The 19,925-nt window shown below is 41.7% G+C and overlaps 1 long non-coding RNA gene across 1 annotated transcript; it reads left to right on the top strand.

Moving 5' to 3' along the window:
• The first annotated feature begins 4,828 nt into the window (after positions 1-4,828).
• Positions 4,829-14,820, top strand: LOC138223986 (uncharacterized). Its single transcript, XR_011182378.1, has 2 exons — positions 4,829-4,998; positions 14,455-14,820. It is a non-coding gene; the product is annotated as an uncharacterized lncRNA (long non-coding RNA).
• The last annotated feature ends 5,105 nt before the right edge of the window (positions 14,821-19,925 follow it).

Below are 19,925 nucleotides of genomic sequence, written 5' to 3'. Positions count from 1 at the left end.
TAACCAGGCTTTTCATAAGCTTAAACACCTTTTTACCACAGCTCCCCTGTTGCATCATCCGGATCCCTCCCTCCCGTTTGTAGTGGAAGTGAATGCATCCGCTTACGGAGTTGGAGCTGTCCTTTCTCAACGCTATGGTGAGAAGAATCTTCTTCATCCCTGTGCTTTCTTTTCTAGGAAACTATCTCCTGCTGAGGTCAACTATGATGTGGGTAATCGAGAGCTGCTAGCCATTAAATTGGCCTTAGAGGAATGGAGACACTGGCTTGAGGGAGCTCAACACCCCTTTTTATTATTATTACTGACCATAAGAATCTAGCCTATATACAGTCTGCCAAGCACCTTAATCCAAGACAGGCTAGGTGGGCCTAGTTCTTCTCTAGGTTAGATTTTGTCATCACCTACACACCTGGCTTGAAGAACCTAAAGGCTGATGCTCTCTCTTGCCTGCATGATCTTCCAGACCTGGTCAGGAATCCTGAACCCATCATCCTTCCCAACAAGATCCTCGCTGTTGCCCAGAGCTCCATCGATCAGCAGGTCAGACGTGCTCTCGCTAACACAACTATTCCTCCACAATGTCCTTCCGATAAGCTCTTTGTTGCCAATTCATTGCGTTCTTCCGTTCTACAATGGGGACATGATTCACGCTCAGCAGGCCACCCTAGTTCCAAACGAATCCTGGACTTTACTAGCCAAGAGTTCTGGTGGCCCTCTATGAAACAGGACATATTTGATTATGTCCGGGCTTGCTCTGTTTGCACTAGGGCAAAAACACTGCGATGTAAGAAGACTGGTCTTCTGCGCCCCCTTTCCCGTCCCGGATCGACCATGGTCTCATTTGTCGGTAGAATTTATTACGGACCTCCCCAAGAGTTGTGGTAATACAACCATCATGGTCGCGATTGATTGATTCTCCAAGGCAGCACACTTCATCCCCTTACCTGCTTTACCTTCGGCCAATCCTATGGCAGACCTATTCATACAGCACATTTTTCGTCTCCATGGTATACCCAGAGATATTGTTTCTGACAAGGGTCCGCAGTTTATTTCCAGATTCTGGAAAGCCTTTTGTAAGTCCCTTGGCACCTCAGTTTCACTCACCTCTGGCTATCACCCAGAGGCCAACGGCCAAGCTGAGAGGACCAACCAAAGCCTCCTTACTTATTTAAGGTCTTACACCTCATCTGCCCAGGATGACTGGTCCTCTCTTCTCCCCTGGACGGAGTATGCCCACAACTCCCTTCTCACCTCAGCCACCGGAATGTCCCCCTTCTTCTGTTCCCTGGGATATCAACCCTCACTAATCTCCAATACTTCTCTCACCAGGAATATTCCTTCTCTTCACAGTTACTTTATTAAACTCTGCCCCATCTGGAAGTCCGCCAGGGCTGCTCTTCAGAAGACCTCCCTACGGTACACTGCGGCTGCCAACCGCCACAGGCGCCCGGCTCCTCGACTTAGGAGGGGCCAATTTGGGAGGGGCTCTCTACCCGGAATCTTCACCTGCGTCAACCCTCTAAGAAACTTGGTCCTCAGTTTATTGGTCCTTTCAGCATCCTCTCCCAAATTACCCTGGTATCCTACCATCTGGCTCTCCCTCCCTCACTTAGGATTCTCCCTCCTGCGGCCCTTCTATTGCTCCCCTCTTTCCAGACCGCAGCCCCGACCTCCTCCCCCCTGCCTGATCGATAGCCTCCCTGCCTACACTGTCAACAAGATTCTGGACTCACGTTGGCACAAGGGATCACGGCAATACCTGGTCGACTGGGAGGGTTACGGACCAGAGGAGAGATTCTGGGTTCCTGAAAAGGATATCTTGGACCGTACACTCATCCTTGATTTCCTCAAGACCACTCGGGCGTCCGGAGCCGCCCGTGAAAGGGGGGGTACTGTCATGCCCTCCACTCACCGCATTCTCACACGTAAACGCACCCGCACTAATTACACTCCAGCTCCGAGCACTTCAGCTAAATGACACCGTCCCTCCAGATCAGCCAACCACGACACTTCTTCAATCAACGCACCTTCCTCTGCGCACAGTACTTAAACCCTTCTGATCCCTCTGCTCTTCGCCCAGTATTGGTTGTACTTTTGTTCACCAGCCTCGCCTTTGTTACTCTTTGCCTTCTGACTCTACGCTGCCTACCTCAGAACTCTCGCCTCGACTTCGCCTTCTGTCTCACCCTACGGACTTGGAAACCCCACTTGTTGTTCTCCTCTTCGACCTTTGGATTTGCCTACTCGACTTCGACCTCAGCCTAGCCCCACTCTGGTTTGGATACCCTCTCTCTGGCCTTTTTCCTCACTGACCTCGGAACCCAACTTCGCCTCTCGTCTTGCTCCTTAGGTCAACCGGGTTAGCGGGTCAACCCTGACAACAATCCTCGCAAACTCTTCCTCTTGCCAGTGGTGAGACCAGCAGATTCTCGTCTTCCTTCACCAACATGGCAACCATGCAGTACTTTCACAGAGTTCATGATTTTGGTCACACATCTCTCTCACTCTATCTGTGAACTTCATAGCCTTGATATGTATTTCCATCAGTACAGCTAGTGACATTAATGACCTGAGAAGGTTTTCTTAGCCTTTCAAAATAAAAAAATAAAATATAAAATTCTGAAAATGTCCATTATTATTATCAGTGAGCTACTGGCAGTGACACTGACAAGGCAGACCTGTGCTGTGTATACACATCGTGGCATCAGAGTGAGGATCCAAGGAGGTTGTGTATTTGTTTTTTATAATGGAAAGTATGTTGAGTCTCAATACGAGTGGGATGTGATGAAAAGAGACTCCGGGTTGTTACTGTGAGAGGTCTGAGTGCGGGTGTGAGTCTCTAGAGACAGTGAGTGAGTGGCTCAGCCTGGTGGCCAAGTGAGGACATCAGACTCTGGAGGAGGACCTGGAAGTTGGAGCGCTGACTGGTCATGAGGGGACCAGTGAGTGTCATGTGGGAGCAGGGTGCTCCAGATCAGGAAAGGAGCAGGAGGCTCCCTGTGGTGACTCGGAGCAGAGGGAGTCATCTCCCTGAAAGGACTAGCTGGAGGGCATGTGAGAGATCAGGCTCGTTGAGTCCAGGAATCTGTGACAGAAGGGCTTGGCTCAGTGAGGGACCTACATTATGATCTCGGAGATCAGATAGAGAGGACAGTGGAGAGTGAGCTGGAGACTCAGGGCCTGAGAGTCTGCGAGCCAGGGACCCAGAGGTCTCTGAGGATGTGTGCCCCATGCTCTTGTGCCATGATGAGGGGCCCGAGTACATCACGCTCTAAAATTGCAAAAAAATGTGGAACCGTTCCCCAGCAAGCTTTGAGGGGTGTGTCTGGAGTGGTGGACACGCCTGTTCATGGGGGGTCACTACCACTGTGACGTCACAGTATCATGAAGAAACGTGGTTAGTTTTCTAACTAACCTGGAATTTATTTCAATGGTTGTTATGGTCCTCAGTTGGAGAGTTATTTTTTTCCCTAATTGTTTTCTCCTTTTTCTCTGGGTGCTGCCAATTAATATATTAAGCAAATGAGGCAGAAGCATTTAAAAGGGGAAAATGAGACAGCAAAAGGGGGGATCCCAAAGGATGGGAGAAAGACATGTTGTGTGCTTTTCTTTTTTTCTTTTGGTTTGGTTAGTTAGGGTAGATATGAGTAGGACACGGAATACTTTTTTTCTAGCCTATCTAGTTGTTTTTTTAGTCAGTCAGTTTGTCGGGGGGGCGGGGTCTTTTAATTTTGTCTTTCCCCTCCCAATTGGAAAACAAATATGCACCTCTGCCCCCCTGTGTTTTTTTGGTATAATAAAGTTGATTTGTTTTCTCAAACATAATTGACTCTGTCTCACACATTATAATAATAATTTTAACAGCAAAGGAACAAGTAATAGGTTTATTCCATGCTGAAAAAAAGAAGAAAGAGAACACAACGTTTCGGCCGTGGAGCCTTCTTCAGGTTCTCTTTCTTCTTTTTTTCAGCATGGAATAAACCTATTACTTGTTCCTTTGCAGCCTACACATGCTGACGCAGCTACCCACCATAATTTTAACAGAACTAATGTACAGTACTCTATTGACAATGGAGTCCAACTGTATTAATATTAATAGTATTCAAGTGAAATGTACAGATGGATCCCAAGTCTAAAGATGTCCCCTGTGGCAGACAAAGTCTGAGGCAGAATTCTGGTTCATATGGACTCACTCTCTCTTGACCTGCTGTTTTGTACTGAAGTTCAGTTTCATGACTCATACAAAGTAGATGCAGTCACATGGCTGATTCCTTGCCAGATTGTTTATTGCTTCTAATTTTGATTATGCGTTGTTATACTTATAACCTTGCTTATTTTTTGTTTAAATTGTTTATTTTCTTCAAAAGAGAATGTTGTTTTCCTCAACACATCTACAAATAACAATCAAAATCTCCAGTTCTCTTTCTCCAGTGTTGTTAATTTACATTTTGTATTAATTCAACTATATGAAGAATAACAACAAAGCTTTAACTTTAACAAGACACTATAAAATGTGAAACAATTTTTATTATGGTTAAAAGTCTAAGTCTCTATCATTCTATTTCCCTATTCCAACCATTGTAGCTTCATGTTTCCCACTGTCTCCCTTCCTGATAGTTTTTTTCTAATCTTTCTTTTTCCTTCTGGAACCCAAAATTTAAGCAGCTGTTATCTTCATCATCCTCATCCATGGACACTCTGATATGGATAATGACATGATGTTGTATATTATTGCTAGGCTGGGTGTTGTAGTGAAGACTTGGAAAGAAAGATGCGGATGAGCTGTACAGATGTTCAGCTGTGCTCCTGTCTTTTTGTCTGCAGGATGTGGAGATGTAAACTAACAGAGAGATGTTGTGAAGATCTGGCATCTGCTCTTCAGTCTCAACACTCCAGTCTGACAGAGCTGGATCTGAGTGTCAATAACCTTGGGGATTCAGGAGTGAAACTGCTGTCTGCAGCTCTGAGAGATCCCAACTGTAAATTAACAACACTGAAGTAAGTGAACACTGGTGATTTCTTTTTATTGTTTTATTTAGATATGTTAAGACTCACAGCATTCTGTTTTTCACATGCATCAAAATATAGCACCTAGAAAATAATTTTTTTTGTCTAATTTTATACAAGTTCTTGTCTTTGGGGCTCTTTGTAAACATATAATTACTGTGTAGCGGCGAGGCTTAATAATAAGAAAGAATTAAGTGTTCTGGGCTTTCCCAAATGAGGCCCCATTTCTCTGTTCATCTCTGTGGTGCAGCCACAAAGAAACTATTCATGCAGGCTGATTTTAGATGTTTTCTTTTGATAAGAAACACGCTCCCAAAGGGGGATGCATTTAGCTAAGCCTGGCTATCATGATCAATGGTCATCCATTGGCGCCTATCTGTCTAGGGAGTGCCAGATGGACATCTGGACTGCATTCCTAGGTGTCAGGAGTAAATGACTCATATCTCACCTTGATCAACCAATCAGGGACTGGTAGGGCCGAGTAACCCACGTGGGACTCTGATGCCCATGGAACTTTCAGCCAATCAATGAGCTGAAGTTCCTCTAGGTAAAAACAGGCAACACAGAGATTCAGTAAGATTCAGTAAGATTCTGGAGAGGATTCTGTGGACTGTTCTAAAGGGAATTCAAAGGAGAATTCCAGGGCAGGACGGCCCAGGAGCAGAAGGCTCCCAAGGGCAGGACATTCTCGCAGCGCGCCTCCTGACCATCCTGAGACTCAGCCCGGACAACCACGGAACGGCCAGTGTGTCCGAGCGCCAGAACTTTCCTTTGTTCTAAGAATCTAGAGTGGAGGTTGCCAGAGAGTAACCAGCAGCAGGCCTCGTGAACAGGTCGGAACTGTGGACAGCTGAATCATATTCAGAACTAGCTCTTCATCAGGAACGAACAGGTCCTCTTCCTGACTTGCTGGGACCCACAGTCATCTTTTCTCTTGTGCACAAACTTTGCTAGTTAAAGCCAACAGTGAGCATCAGCAGCGCACCGTCGCAAGCCGCACAGCACAGCCTGGCACGGAGCCAGAGAGCGCGGATTGGACAGCAACAGCCTGCAACTGTTTCTTTGTGCCCACAGGAGATCTGAATCCCCAGAAATTGGATGAGTATTCAACTTCAATGCATTACAGCTCGAGAATTCAATTGTTATCCCAACCAGTTGATATCAATTTAATTCCTAAGAGTTATGTACTTGTTTTGAGTATCTAATGTAGAAGTTATAACCAAGTTCATTTACGAAACGGTCTTAATGAATGATATACTGAACGTATGTCCTCTTGATATGTGTAACACTTTGTAACTGATTGAATATATATCTTTTGTATTCTGATAACCCTCTCGATAAGATCTGTTAGTTTATATGCATATTCTATGTATTAATAAATGTATCCTCGTGTATTAGTACCTGTATGTGCGCGTTGTTTGAGTTATGTCGCATGGTTGGATTCTAAAGCCATCAAAAGAATCAACTTTGTGATTTACTGCTACAATTAATAATTGTCTCAGTAAATGCCCAAACCCTACAGAACTGCTGCCTTCAGAGAGCCACTACATTTAATTTTGCTACGGCTATGATTACATATTTGGCGTCCCTGAGCCGGTTTTCTTACAACTGAGATGCTCAAAACACAACCTTTCCCATTTTTTAAAATATATACTGTATATGTCGTAGATTTTTAATTCTGTAGGCAATTTTATTCTTGAAATTTCAATCATAGAGTTCTTCTAGATTTGAACACTAGGTCTGTCTAGCTTTAACCAGTTTCTAATGAGTCTCTCCAGGAATTTGAATTATTGGATTTATGCAGATTTGAATGTTTTTAGATTCTTCAGTTGCTATGGGAGTGCCAGCCTCCCTTTCAATTTGAATCTTACCCTTATCTCTTATATTCCTCCTTTTTTCTAATATTTTATATACATCTGAAAGGAAGAAGCTATGGAAATGAGTTAGGTTTGCAATATTTATCAATTTGTTTATCTCTCATCTTTGAATCTCTTTTGAATCTGGGTGGCTCCCTGTGTGGAGTTTGTATGTGCTCCCCATGTTTGTCTGGTGTTCCAGTTTTCTCCTACAGTCCACAAATGTGGTGGCAGGTTAATAGACTTCTGGGAAAGCTGGCACTGGTGTGAGTGTGTGACCTTTGATAGACTGGCATCCTTTCCAGGGTTCAGTCCTGCCTTGTGTCCTGTGCTTCCTGGAATAGGCTCTGGGTAACTGTGACTCTGAAGTGTATAATTGTTTATTTACAATGTTGATGTAGTTGTAGTTACAGTGATGTTGATGTAGTTCAGATCCTATGCTGCCTTCTTTGTATATCATCTGGGAGTATGAACTAAAGCCCCTGAATAACCATTCCTCATTTAAGTGGTTTAAAGACAGTTAATGCTGGATTGTCCCTGGAAAACAGAAAATGTGTTGTCTGTACCTAGAGCCTTAAATCCCAGTGCTTTGAGTGACATGACATCCATGCATTGGAGAAATACTAGAAAGATTTATCATATATCACATCAGTTTTCCTACCATAGCAGGGGTACTTTCAGTCGTCACAGAAAATATTTCATTCATGTCATTTCCTCTTTCCTCAGAATGATTAATAAGCATCCAAGCTACATCTTCCCCCGTAGTTGTGCTATACATGGGTTTTGGGCAGCACAGCTCTTCTCAAATTCCACCTCAGTCACAGTATCTCACAAGAATTGATAATGGTCATACATTATTTATGTCCTCACCCTGGATGGAAACAGGGTTCAGCGGAGACTTATTCCTTCGAAAGTCAAAGATCATTTCTTTGGTCTTGCTGGTGTTAAGCTGGAGATGGTTAAGATGACACCACTCCACAAAACTGGTAATCAAGCTCCTATATTCCTCCTCCCTCCCCTCTCTAATACACCCCACAATTGCAGAGTCATCCGAAAACTTCTGCAGATGACATGTCTCAGAGTTGTACCTGAAGTCAGAGGTGTAAAAGGTGAACAGGAATGGAGCAAGGACAGTCCCCTGTGGAGCCCCAGTACCATTGGAACCTTTCTAATCTCAGGCTGAGGTTGAAGATGTACTGCAGCACTGAACCCAGTTGGTCCACACAGATCTTTAGCACCCTGGAGCTAACACCGTCAGGACCCGCTGCCTTCCCTGCATGGAGTCTCCTCAACTCCCTTATGACCTGGTCAGCTGTGATGGATAGGCCGAGGAGGGCAGGGGAAGATGGAGTAGGAGTAGGAGGGATCATATGATGGGGTGACTGAGGACATGAAGAGGGTGTCTGGGGTGAAGGCCTGTGAGGTGAATGGACAGTGGACCCTGTATCGAATCTGTTGAAGAAAAGATTTGTCTCATTGGCCCTCTCCAGGCCTCCCTCACTCTGTTGGCCGCTGGACAACTTGTATCGGAGATCTTCCTCATGCCATTCCACACTTCTCTCACATTGCTCTCCCTCAGCCTGTCCTCCATTTTCCTCCCATAAGCCACCTTGCTCTCCCTAGCTCTCACCTTCAGCTCTTTCTGTGTTCGCTTCAGCTCCTCCTTGTCACCTGCCTGGAAAGCCCTAAGAGATTAACCTTTTCTATGAAAACTTGCGCTTGTTATCGCAGTAAAAAACATTATACTTTTTAGAATCTGCTAAATAGGGAATATAATATGGAATAGCTAATCTAAAGAAATTAATAACAATATTAATTTAAGGATCTAAATATATGTATTTATATAGCTGGTACTATTACTGTAATCCACTTTCTTTGTAACCATGTTTTATTTTTAATTTGACTCATTCACGCATGATGAAGTATTATGTACACTATACTAATGTGTTCTTTGTATATATATTATAACATATTCAATGTCAAGTGATATTAATAATGAAATAAAAATGTGAATTAGCAAACGTGAATAATTTCAACTGTTCAACCAGTTTAATTCCAAACACTTTATTCAGTGAGGCAATTTAACAGACGCCGCAAGCCTTAAAATGAAATTGTATATATTGTAATTAGAATCGAGAATAACAAAGCAGTATTAACAATACCACTGAAATAATAATAATGTGTCTGATCATTATTAACAGTATTAATTTACTAATAATAATTTCAAGTTTCTTTTTCAGAGTAATTTTTTTCTTCGGTTTTCATAATCTTCGCTTATTAAAATACCTATTTATGAGACACAATGTTTCAGATGTCAATAACTTTGTGAACAAATGGCACAGAGCCTGCAACCTACAGGTTTAAAGATCGCGATTTGTGAAAAATTTCACAGCTTTTATTTAAACAATATCTAGTACTTGGTTGTATTTTTAGAAACTTTAGTTTGAATAAAGCGGATCCCAGGTGCAAGTGACTTTATAACGCGAGAAGGCATTATGCTATATTTGTATGCATCAGTTGAAGCCTTCTGAATTCTCTCAAAAACATAAAAATGTAACATAATATCGTTTGGCCCGATGGGCAACCGATTCTTTAAATTTTAAGAAAATCAAAAATAGGAAACAATAACGTGTGCCTTAAATAGATATTGCATGGTTTTAAAACCCATAAAAACGGGTTTAGTTAAAAACACGAAATCCACAAAAATCAGGCGATTTTTCTTCCTTGTTTCTTCTTTGTGTAAGCTGTAAGTTTTTTTAACTTTTTAATTAAACATCTTAAACACTTAAATTTTGTAAACACAACACGCATTTCATACAGATACAGTACAATCATATTCTCCTGTCTTCCCTTGGTGTGAAACGAATTACCAGGTGGTTGAGAAAACAGCACACCGCCAACTGAGCTTAGTCAGAGAAGAGGCGGAGTGTATTTCTGACTATTATGTCACAGTTCAATATTTTATATACATCTAAATAAAGTCAGGTATCAGGTGCATAAACTATTAATAATTAATTATTATTGTTATTATTAAAATTCGCACTGTGATAAATTGTTGCACTACCACATCTTGTAAAAACATTAATTTGCAAGACTATGGTCAAACATACGTTACTGTAAATCTGACTATAAAAAAAAAAACAGGGTTCACTTTTTTTCTCTCTCCCTACTCTCTCTCTCACCCGCCGCGATTCGGACACAGAATGGTTCAAAGTGGGAACAGTTGAGGCAGGAAGAGGGAAGGGAGAGGGGGGAGGCGTCTTCGACAGAAAGTGTCAAATAAAAAAAAAGGTTGGGGCAACATACAGAGTTGAAAAAGTTTGGTGCGGTCTTCCCTGCCACACTCCTTGTGGATGAAGTTTCACTTCGAATGTTTGCCCACCAGCTAGCACACAGAAGCAAGCTGAATACAAAATGTATTTGCAAGAATAGTGATTACAAACATTAAAAAACATTTTAAAAAAAGCTTTATGCCGTACAGTGTATTAAAACACTCTTTGGTCACTACACTGTGAGAAATTCTGCCCACTAAACCACTTTCCCACAATTTCACAGGGGCAAGGTCACGTACTGTAGCTGATTCACAGCTGGATACAATTTTATCTTGCAAAAATTCAGATATTTGTTAACATATTTACTAAAACGATCCATCTCAGCAATATCACTGTGTTTTCACTGTGTTAGTCTCACTGTACGCCCCAGTGCTCATTCAATGTTCACACTCCCAGTAAAATAAAACACCCGTTTCCCGCACTGGAGGGGGAGGAAAAGTGCCCGCGGTCATTTTTTTCACTGACAGACCAAGTTGATTAAAACTCATTCAGAGGGTGTGATGTGTTAACACAAACTGCTTAACGGAGCCGCTTGTAAGAGCAAGGTGACTTTCTGCTCAATTAAATAAAGCTACAGTACAAATTTTAAAGTCTTCAAGCAAAATTAGCTGTTTGTCAACATCTGATACTTTGCAAGCAGGACACGACTTCTCAAAAGGTACTTTTGTCTCTCGTGCAAATTCAGCAAAAAAATATTTTTTTTTTCAAATTCCGAAATTTTAACGGTATGCCTCGGGGATTCATAATAGTATTGTAGCGAATATGGTTGGGCAGGAAAATCAAAATACCGGCCCCCTCCTAGCCGGTTTTCGCAACCCGCTGTTCCAAAGCCATCTGGCTTCAAAGTACGTATGAAATATCTTTTCTTACTCCAGTTGTTAATCCAATCTAGTTTTACTCATCCGGCTATGTAAAAAATATAGCCAAAAGTATCACTGTAAAGAATAAATTCCAAGCTTAAAAGACCAGACTCAACGTGTCTTCTCTAACTCTTCAGTTTACAGCTCGCCCATGGTCATTCGTTATTAATATTGTAATGAACAGCAGGCACACAGATGGTACAAACCGGTTGCAGCGCAGTGACAGTACAGCCCTCTTTTTTCCCTCCTTTAACTTAAAAAAATCCTAAATCATGAAACCATCACTTATAATAATTCATCAAAATCATCTCATACAACATCGCGCTGTATGCATGGGACACGTCTTTGTTCAAGTTTTAAAGTACGGAAAAACGAGTTGTTAAGAAAACAGGACATTTGAATGCTGGTTGCCTTATGTTAAAGAGCAACAATGACAACCGAACCGTCTAATTTATATAAGAAACAGTGGGGTGCAACACTCTTCTATAAATTGAAGGTTGTGAAAACAGTGAGTGACAAGTCACCCCAAATAAAATACAATTTTAAAATACAAGCAATTTGAAATTATTCTTTGTTATTAATAAATCACTTAGCTTAAAAAATGTTGTGATTTTTAGAAATATAAAAAATGTCAGTATAGTGTCCGTAATATTTGCTATTTTAGTTTTTCAAAGAACTGTTTATTTGTCAAAAGAAAACTCATGGTGACATCTGGGTTTGAACCCCCAACCTCTAGCATACAAGGCACCTGCCTAACCTATTACGCCACTAATATTTAAGCTGTAGCTGAAAAGGGCAAGCAAAATGTTTTCATGTAATCATGGGTGAATGAGTTAAACTGATGCAGACCTTTACAAAGAAAGTGGACCACGGTAATGCTTTGAGCTTACAGCCTGTCCAAGGTCATTTATTATTCATACTATTATTACAGTATGTTCTCCATTACCACTATAAGAACAATACAAGCTTTAAAAAATTAATGTCAAAATGTTTCCAAAATGTCCAAAATATGTTTCCAAAATATTTTAGGTGCTTAGTTACACAACTCCATTTTAATATTACTATCAAGTGGTATTAAATCAGTACAACTTTTATTTTTACAGTAAAAGCAAGTGGTGTTCTTACTACTTATTCTTAGAAAAGGATAAAATGTTATAACTTTTTATGAAGTATAGAGCATAAACTTAATAATGTTAGAACAAGCACCTTAAATCCAGAACCCATGTAAGTTACCAAGTTAAAGACTTTGATGCATAAAATATTTATGCTAAATAAAATATTTATGATGAAGGTGGAAGGTTGTGTACTTTTGTCCAACTGAGCAATCTTGCTTTTATAAAATATACCGAATTTTTAATGTTTAATGATTACCATGCTGTAATAAACAGTTTAAAATAATTAAAAATCTAAAGAGTATACAACTTAAATTCTTAATTGGAAAAAGATTGTCCCTCAGCAGTGTCCAGGATTCCAAACCAGTTGTTTTCTGGCGACAACTCAAATGCTGTACATGAGAGGTTAAGCTTTTTTAGCTCCACCTGGCGGTTTTACAAGGTTCTTCTGGATACTATTATATCATATTTCAATTTGCATGCGCTATGATGTGCCACGTCCACCGTGTTTTGACGCAGCATACTCTGTGCTTTTTGAATGGCTGGATCTGTATATTAAAGGGGAACTGTGATGCCTTTTTTACATTGTGGGATTATAATGAATCTGCAACAATGAGTGCATTTCAAATCATAAGGACACTACCAAGTACACGATAACATGTATCATAACAATCTCCAATTTATATCACAAAACAGACGAAGTGTCAATGTATGAATCGTGCCATATTGCCATCATTGTCTGTGATTCAGAATGAGGCATGCTTTAGGCCAAGTAAATTTTGCTACTATGTTAATTCTAAATAATTTCATGAAACCGACACACACAAGACAACATGTTTTAGTTTCTTTTAAGTATTGCAAAAAAAAAACCTGCCAACCAACTAAAACACACTCATATTTATTTTCATTTCATTTCTTGTTCACTTGCAGTGACTAGTGAGCAAGAAGGGCAGGGTTTATGGCGCAATTTGTACAAAATCTTGTTCTTGACCTTGGTGAGACCAGCTGATTCTCGTCTGCCTTCGACAACATGGCAACCATGCAGTACTTCCACAGAGTTCATGATTGTGTACTTAATTTGAAATTAGAAATGTTGAGATACTATCAATTTATTTTGTTGCGGATAATTCAAACCCAGTGTAAGAATTTTTGACTGCAGTTCCCCTTTTAGATCTGAGTGAGGTATGAATCAATATTGCAGGTGGGATCATGATTTTGATTGGGAGCAAGTGGGATTTATTTCCACACAGGGCAACACATTCAGATACATCTTTCTAAAGTCCTCCTCATCTCAGTGTGTCTCACCTTGCTCAGTAATAAAACTGTGATGAGAAATATAAGATACTTGATCTTGTAAGAAAAGCTTCCCCTCTCATTTCCTTGTCTGACATGTTTAATCCTGCTCCTCACTCTCTTGCTCATCTTTTACTTTGTCCCTTTCTTTCTCTTGTCTGTTGTCCATCTGGCTCAATCATTCTCTTCACAACAGTATCTGCCAAACATAACAACAAACAAAGACAATCTGCCAGGTGTTTGTCAATTAATTTCTATCTAATGTTTTTTAATTCCAGTGTTTGCTAATCCAATTTATTTGGTATCATGAAGAGATCATTGGTATAAATTAAGAAGAGTAGTGGTCCTACTACAGATCCCTGTGGTACTCCAATAATTACAACACTGCAATTTGACTCATATCTTATCTTATCTTATCTCTTTTTTCTATTTATTAAATTATTCTCAATACAAACACACATTCTCTTTGCTTGAAATTTGAGAATATTTTATATTCAACTTTATTAAAAATCTTCTGAAAATATAAATACATGGTATCATACTCTATGCATTGTTTGTTAAGTACTATTGTTGCTAGATAAGAACTACCAAGCTTGGTTATGTAAGACCTACCTTCTCTAAATCCCTGTTGACTTTTCCATGTATGTGATCCTCTAGTTTAGTTTTTATAATTTGACCTTCCATGTAATAAAAATTAGACTTTATTGGTCTATAATTTCTTGGTTCAGTTTTGTTATCCATCACGTGGATTGGCACTACATTTCCATTTCTCCAGTCCCTGGCTTTAGTGTCTGTTGGAAGAGTTGTGTCAATGGGTTCTGAATACATGTAGTCTGACATTATATTGATTTATATGATTTAAGCATTAATATTATGAGCCATAAACACTGTCATGCACAAATCCTTAAATTACTAACAATAATAATACAACTATGATAATCTGCAAGAGTTCAATTTTTAGATTCATTCATTGTGTTTTTTTTTGTTCTTACAGAACCTGGTGGATATAAGCCTAACATTGAAGAAGATTCCTTAGCGGAGCAAGGTGGCAGAATTCCTTGTCTTTAAAGAGACAGAACAAAATCCTCCAGATGTTCATCAGACACCACAGTCTGCAGACCTGCTGATCAAACCCCTCTGAGCAGACTGTGTGAAGGACTGTGTTTCCATTGTGTTCTAGTATATGTGGAAGGTAGAGACAGGTCTCTCTCCTACTCTGGGTCTGGACAGTGTGTAATTGGATGAGTATGAGTTTGTTTCTAATCTCTAGAATTAAAAAAGATTGTCTTAAATATATAATTAGTTCTGTTGGTTTGTTATGCACATTTTGTCTTAATAAAATTGGATTTTGCATACAGTACATGTAAGTTTTATATTTTATTTTGTGCAGTTAATTCCTAGGAAGACAGCATGGTAGCACACTGGTTAGTATTGCTTCCCAGCACTGGACCCAGAATTAAGTTCTGGGATGCTATCTGTGTGAGGTTTTTATATTCTCTTTGTGTTTACATGGGTTTCCTCCAGGTGCTTCAGTTTCCTCCCACAGTCATGTTGGTAGATTGATTGGCTTCTGGGAAAATTGAGTGGTGTGAGTATGTGTCCTGTGATGGACTGGAGTCCCATCTAGCTGCCATGTGCCCATGGATTGCTGGGATAGGCTCTGGCTCCCTCATACAGTACAATTTCAGTAATAAGATTCTTTCTGTATGTGGAGTGGATGATTGTGTATGCAGATTGTCTATATAAAGGGATCATTGGAGGGATGTGGATTTGGGCTGACTGTGTAAACTGGGTCCACTTTGTGTTAGGCTGGTACTAATGGTTTGAACATGTTTTCAGTTTTTCCCATAGAAACTGCTGGTTCTTCTGTAGGTCCATGATGGACCTGAACCAGACATAGTGCAGAAGAGGAATGCATGAACACTTGCAAAAGCTTAAATATAAAAAGAAATCACAGATAGCTGTGTGTTACAAAAGAACATGTGATGTTTGCTGCATAATTTAATTTTGAAAGCCACTAAGACATCTGTTGCTTCTGAAGAAAGATGTGAAGACGGGGGTTTGAATTTAATCTTTTCTGTAGGGGGTTTAGACTTCCAAGTCACAAGCTGGGGTTTATGGCAGGAAAGGGGGTTAACTGATAAGGATTGCAGATGCCAGCTAGGAACCCCCCCCTGGGTGTAATGTTAAACTGACCATTTGCCCAGAACATCGTAAACTGGCCAAATACCATGAACCCCCCTCTTTACCATCAGACCGAGTGACGTCAGAAACGGAGAAGAAAACTGTATATAACCCAAAAGTTTGTAACAGTACGGGGAACAATACTTCGGTTTTGTTGTTTCTTGCGGGAAACAAGACTTCAGCTTTATTGTTCCTTGCATGCAATAAACTCATCTGTTTTACTTCATCTCGGGATCAAGAACCTTATTTCTTCTGTTACAACAAATTTGGCGTAGTCGGCGGATGCTCCAGAAGGCGCAGAACTTCCCATCGGCAGGAGAGACGGTCAGCGCTCACATTACTAAGAGGTAAGGACTCCTCTTTTTAAAAAAAAAAAAAGTCCCGACTCTCTCTGACCGATTGGGAAATCTCTGCTCCCTGCAAGAATCGCCCGAGATGACGGAGTAAACGTGAGTTTCTGAATTCCTCTGGCCCGGGGAAGGCACCGGTGTATGTAATGGGTTGGTTGCTGTAAGCCCAGAATTTGGTCTAGCAGGGGTTTCGCGGTATTGTGTACAGGCGTTCGAAGCTGGTGTATGCCTTAATTGCGCGTGGAGTTTTGAACGGGTTTTGGACCCTTACCGTGAAGTTCAGGACTGGTGTGGGTCTTAATTGCACCCGGAGTTCTGAAGGTCAGAACTGGTTTGGGTTTTAATTGCACCCGGAGTTCTGAGGCTCAGAATCGGTGTGGACCTTAATTGCGCCCGGGGTTCTAGAGCAAGTGGTGCATTAAATGCACGTAGTTCAGGACTGGTGTGGGTCTTAATTGCACCCGGAGTTCTGTGGCTCGGGATCGGTGTGGGCCTTAATTGCGCCCGGGGTTCTGGAGCTGAGTGGTGCATTAAATGCACGTATAATCCAGGATTGGTGTGGGCTTTAATTACGCCCGGGGTCCTGAGATTAGCTACGCCTTGATCGTGCACAGATTGGAGTGGCGTGGTTTCTGGCGTGGCGTGGTTTTTTTTTGTTTTAAAGGAAACAGGAGTAGAAGAGATATATGTATGTATGTTTTTGGTGTTTTCCTTGTTTGTGAAATACATATACACACGCACGACACTAACATAAACACACCTCATAATAAAAGAGCAAAGCATTAAGTAGCAGGATTTAAAGGACGTTGAGACCCGAGAATCGCCCTGATTGAGTTTAGTGCATAAGTCCACCCCGGGGCAAAAGCAGCGTTGCTGGCGTTCTGGGGATGGTGAATTACTGATCAACAAAGGGGGTTTTCGAGGTCTCGTTTCTTACCTGTGAACAGTGCAGTGTAAATCCTCTCTAAAGTCTCTGAGAGGTATTTAGATCCGGAGGTAACAGACGCCCTTAGCTGAATGAGTGCAGTAATGCACAGGTTTTTCCAAGTGAAAACATCCCCCTACTGAATGAGCTGTTACCTTACACACGACAAAAGTAAATCTTAAAGAAACCAAACATGTGTGCTAATTGGGTGTTTGAGAAAGTGGTGGAAGTATCTGATTACATATCGGAAAAGTGTAAATTGACTGAAAGGGAAGAGAAATATAGGAAGAAGCTGAGTCTGTCAGAAGGAGTTTGGGGCGAAGATGCCTGTAAAAAAGCGTATGAACACTGGAACAAAAACAAATATTTAGCTGCAGCCCTGGTGATCGGCCGACACCTGAGGTGGCAGATTAGCATGAAGGAGAAATCAGAATGGGATAGAAAAGAGAAGGAGTTCACAGAAAAAATAAAAGCGTTAAATGAGAGGAAAGATAATTTATTCGCGGCAAAAGAGGTACTAGAAAAAAAACTAAAAGAGGCAGTACAGGAGAATGAGAAACTAAAGAAGGAATTAACTCCTGATCACGCTGCACTGGTTAATGTGCTACAGCCGGCGACTAAGTTATATCCTGCTCTCCCACAGGGGAACAAACAGGCAGGAAACGAAAATAATTGGGATCAATTCCCTCAGTGGCCATATGGAGAAGGGGGGTCTGATTGGGATAACACTTGGTATGAGTGTGATAAAGACGGATCAGGGTCTCCCCTGTTAGAGGGAGGGCGCCCACAGGTCTGTACTCTCACTCGAAGTGGGAAAGGACTTGATGTAGCAGGGGCTGGTGCCGTTGATGACAGCGCCACTCTAACTCCGTCTCGCACCCCGCCGAGGAGGTCCGTTCTCGCACCTACCTTCCCTGAACCCCCAATACGATCAAATCCAAAACCGGAGGATATTGACCGGTGGGCTAGAGAAGTACCGCACCCAAAATTAGGGATGCAGCGAACCTGGAGTGCGCTTCAGGAATTAAAAGATACTTATGGTATCTCCCCCCTGACTGCCGCTATGATCCTCAGAAGGACAGGGGAAAAGCGTGTCGGAGAACTTAAACAATTGTGTGAGGATAACGGCAGGGGAGGGCGATGGGAATGGGTTTGGCGATGGCTTAAACAAAATTATCCACCAAAGACAGATTGGAAAAAGATATCTGCGTGTCAGCAAAAAGAAAGCGAGGATGTGGCTGACTTCACTGACCGCTTCGTCACACTCTGGCTGGAATGCTCAGGACTGAGTGACGAAGATGATGTGAATAGCGACGCCTCTGCTGTGATTAAACAAATTTATTTGGGCGGTCTTAAGCCTGATATAGCCAAAGCCCTTCAGTTAAAAGAGCCCGAAATAGGGCAAGATACGACTAAACAATTTGAGGAAATAGTTAAAATGGCACGGCAAATCGAGAGAAATATGTATGCTAAGGTGCGGGCAATACAAACAGGGTGGACACCCCCCATACTGAAGGGTGGAGCTGGCCCTGACACCCGACTAAATCCAAAAGGCGAAATTACAACTCGGTGCCATTATTGTAAAAATTTCGGACATTGGCAAAAGAATTGCAAAAAGCGATTAGCCAGTGAGGGCAGGTTTGGAAGATACCGAGACCCCCCTTTCAATCCCTCGAATCGAGAGGGGCAAAAAAACCTGTTGTCACAATTACAGGAGCTGAGCGAAGCAGACAAACGCGCTATCAGGGAGCTTTTAAACTAGGACTCCCCCTAGTGGCCTCCCTACGCCTATCTCAGGAACTGAGTGAAAAAGAGCTCAAATTACAATGCACGATTAATGGGATTCAAATGTCACTTTTATGGGACACTGGGGCTCAATTATCGTGTTTATCTGAACAGTCAGCCAAACGGTGTGGTGTCATGTTCACAGGGAGGGAGCTGGACGCCACTGGTGTAGGGGGTAATCGAATAACACTCAGAGAAACTCAAGAACTCAAGATTAGACTAGGAGATGGGGAGGTAACATTTAACGCTGTCATGTGGGTAGGATCTACCCCAGATCTGTTGGGATGGGATGCTCTGAAATACCTACAAGGGGTTACATTAACCGTACATGAGGAGAGGGTGGAGGTAAACATCTGGTCCCTCCAAAAAGACGAACTAAAAGGGCATTCAATTTGGACTATGGATAAGGACGAATGCGGGCTTCTGGATATGGAACCCGCCACATTTACTGGGAAATCCCCGCCATACACAAAGCCATATAAAATCAACAAAGAGATGGAGGAAGGGGTTCGACCAGTAATACAAAAACTATTGACTCAAGGCATTGTACGAAAAACACATAGTACAAGCAACAGTCCAATATGGCCCGTAAAGAAAGCCAGCGGAGCATGGCGATTCACAGTTGATTACTCAAAAGCTAATCAACACATCAACCGTCTCACCCCCTTAGTAGCAGACCCCTCTGCTATTTTTCAACTACTGACCCCTGAGCACCAGGTGTTTTCAGTAATTGACATGGCTAATGGGTTCTGGTCTGTTCCTCTACACCCAGAGGTACAAGATTGGTTCGCTTTTGTTGTAGATGGAGAACAATATACTTGGACCAGGTTACCACAGGGGTTTCATAACAGCCCCACCGTGTATCACATGGCACTTCGGAGGCATCTCCGGGAGCTGCCTCAAGTGTCCTCCGTCGTTATCCAATATGTGGATGATATTTTAATAGCGTCTCCTTACGAGGAAACCCACAAGAAGGACCTCCAAATTATTCTCAACCATTTGGTTAAAAAAGGACACAAGGCTAGTTATAGCAAAGCACAGTTATGCCTAGACACCGTAATTTACTTGGGACAAAAGATTAGTCAGGGAAAAAGGGAATTGACAGAAGATCGGGCCCAGGCAATCCGAACACACCCTAGTCCCAATACGGTGAGAGAGCTCCGATCATTTCTGGGTCTGTGCAATTTCAATAGAAATTGGGTTGATGCTTTTTCTGAAAGG

Source organism: Lepisosteus oculatus, chromosome 18 (assembly GCF_040954835.1).
Source record: "Lepisosteus oculatus isolate fLepOcu1 chromosome 18, fLepOcu1.hap2, whole genome shotgun sequence".
Taxonomy (NCBI): domain Eukaryota; kingdom Metazoa; phylum Chordata; class Actinopteri; order Semionotiformes; family Lepisosteidae; genus Lepisosteus; species Lepisosteus oculatus.
The sequence above is the reverse complement of the archived record's forward strand: the minus strand, read 5'-3'. Positions and strand labels throughout refer to the sequence as shown.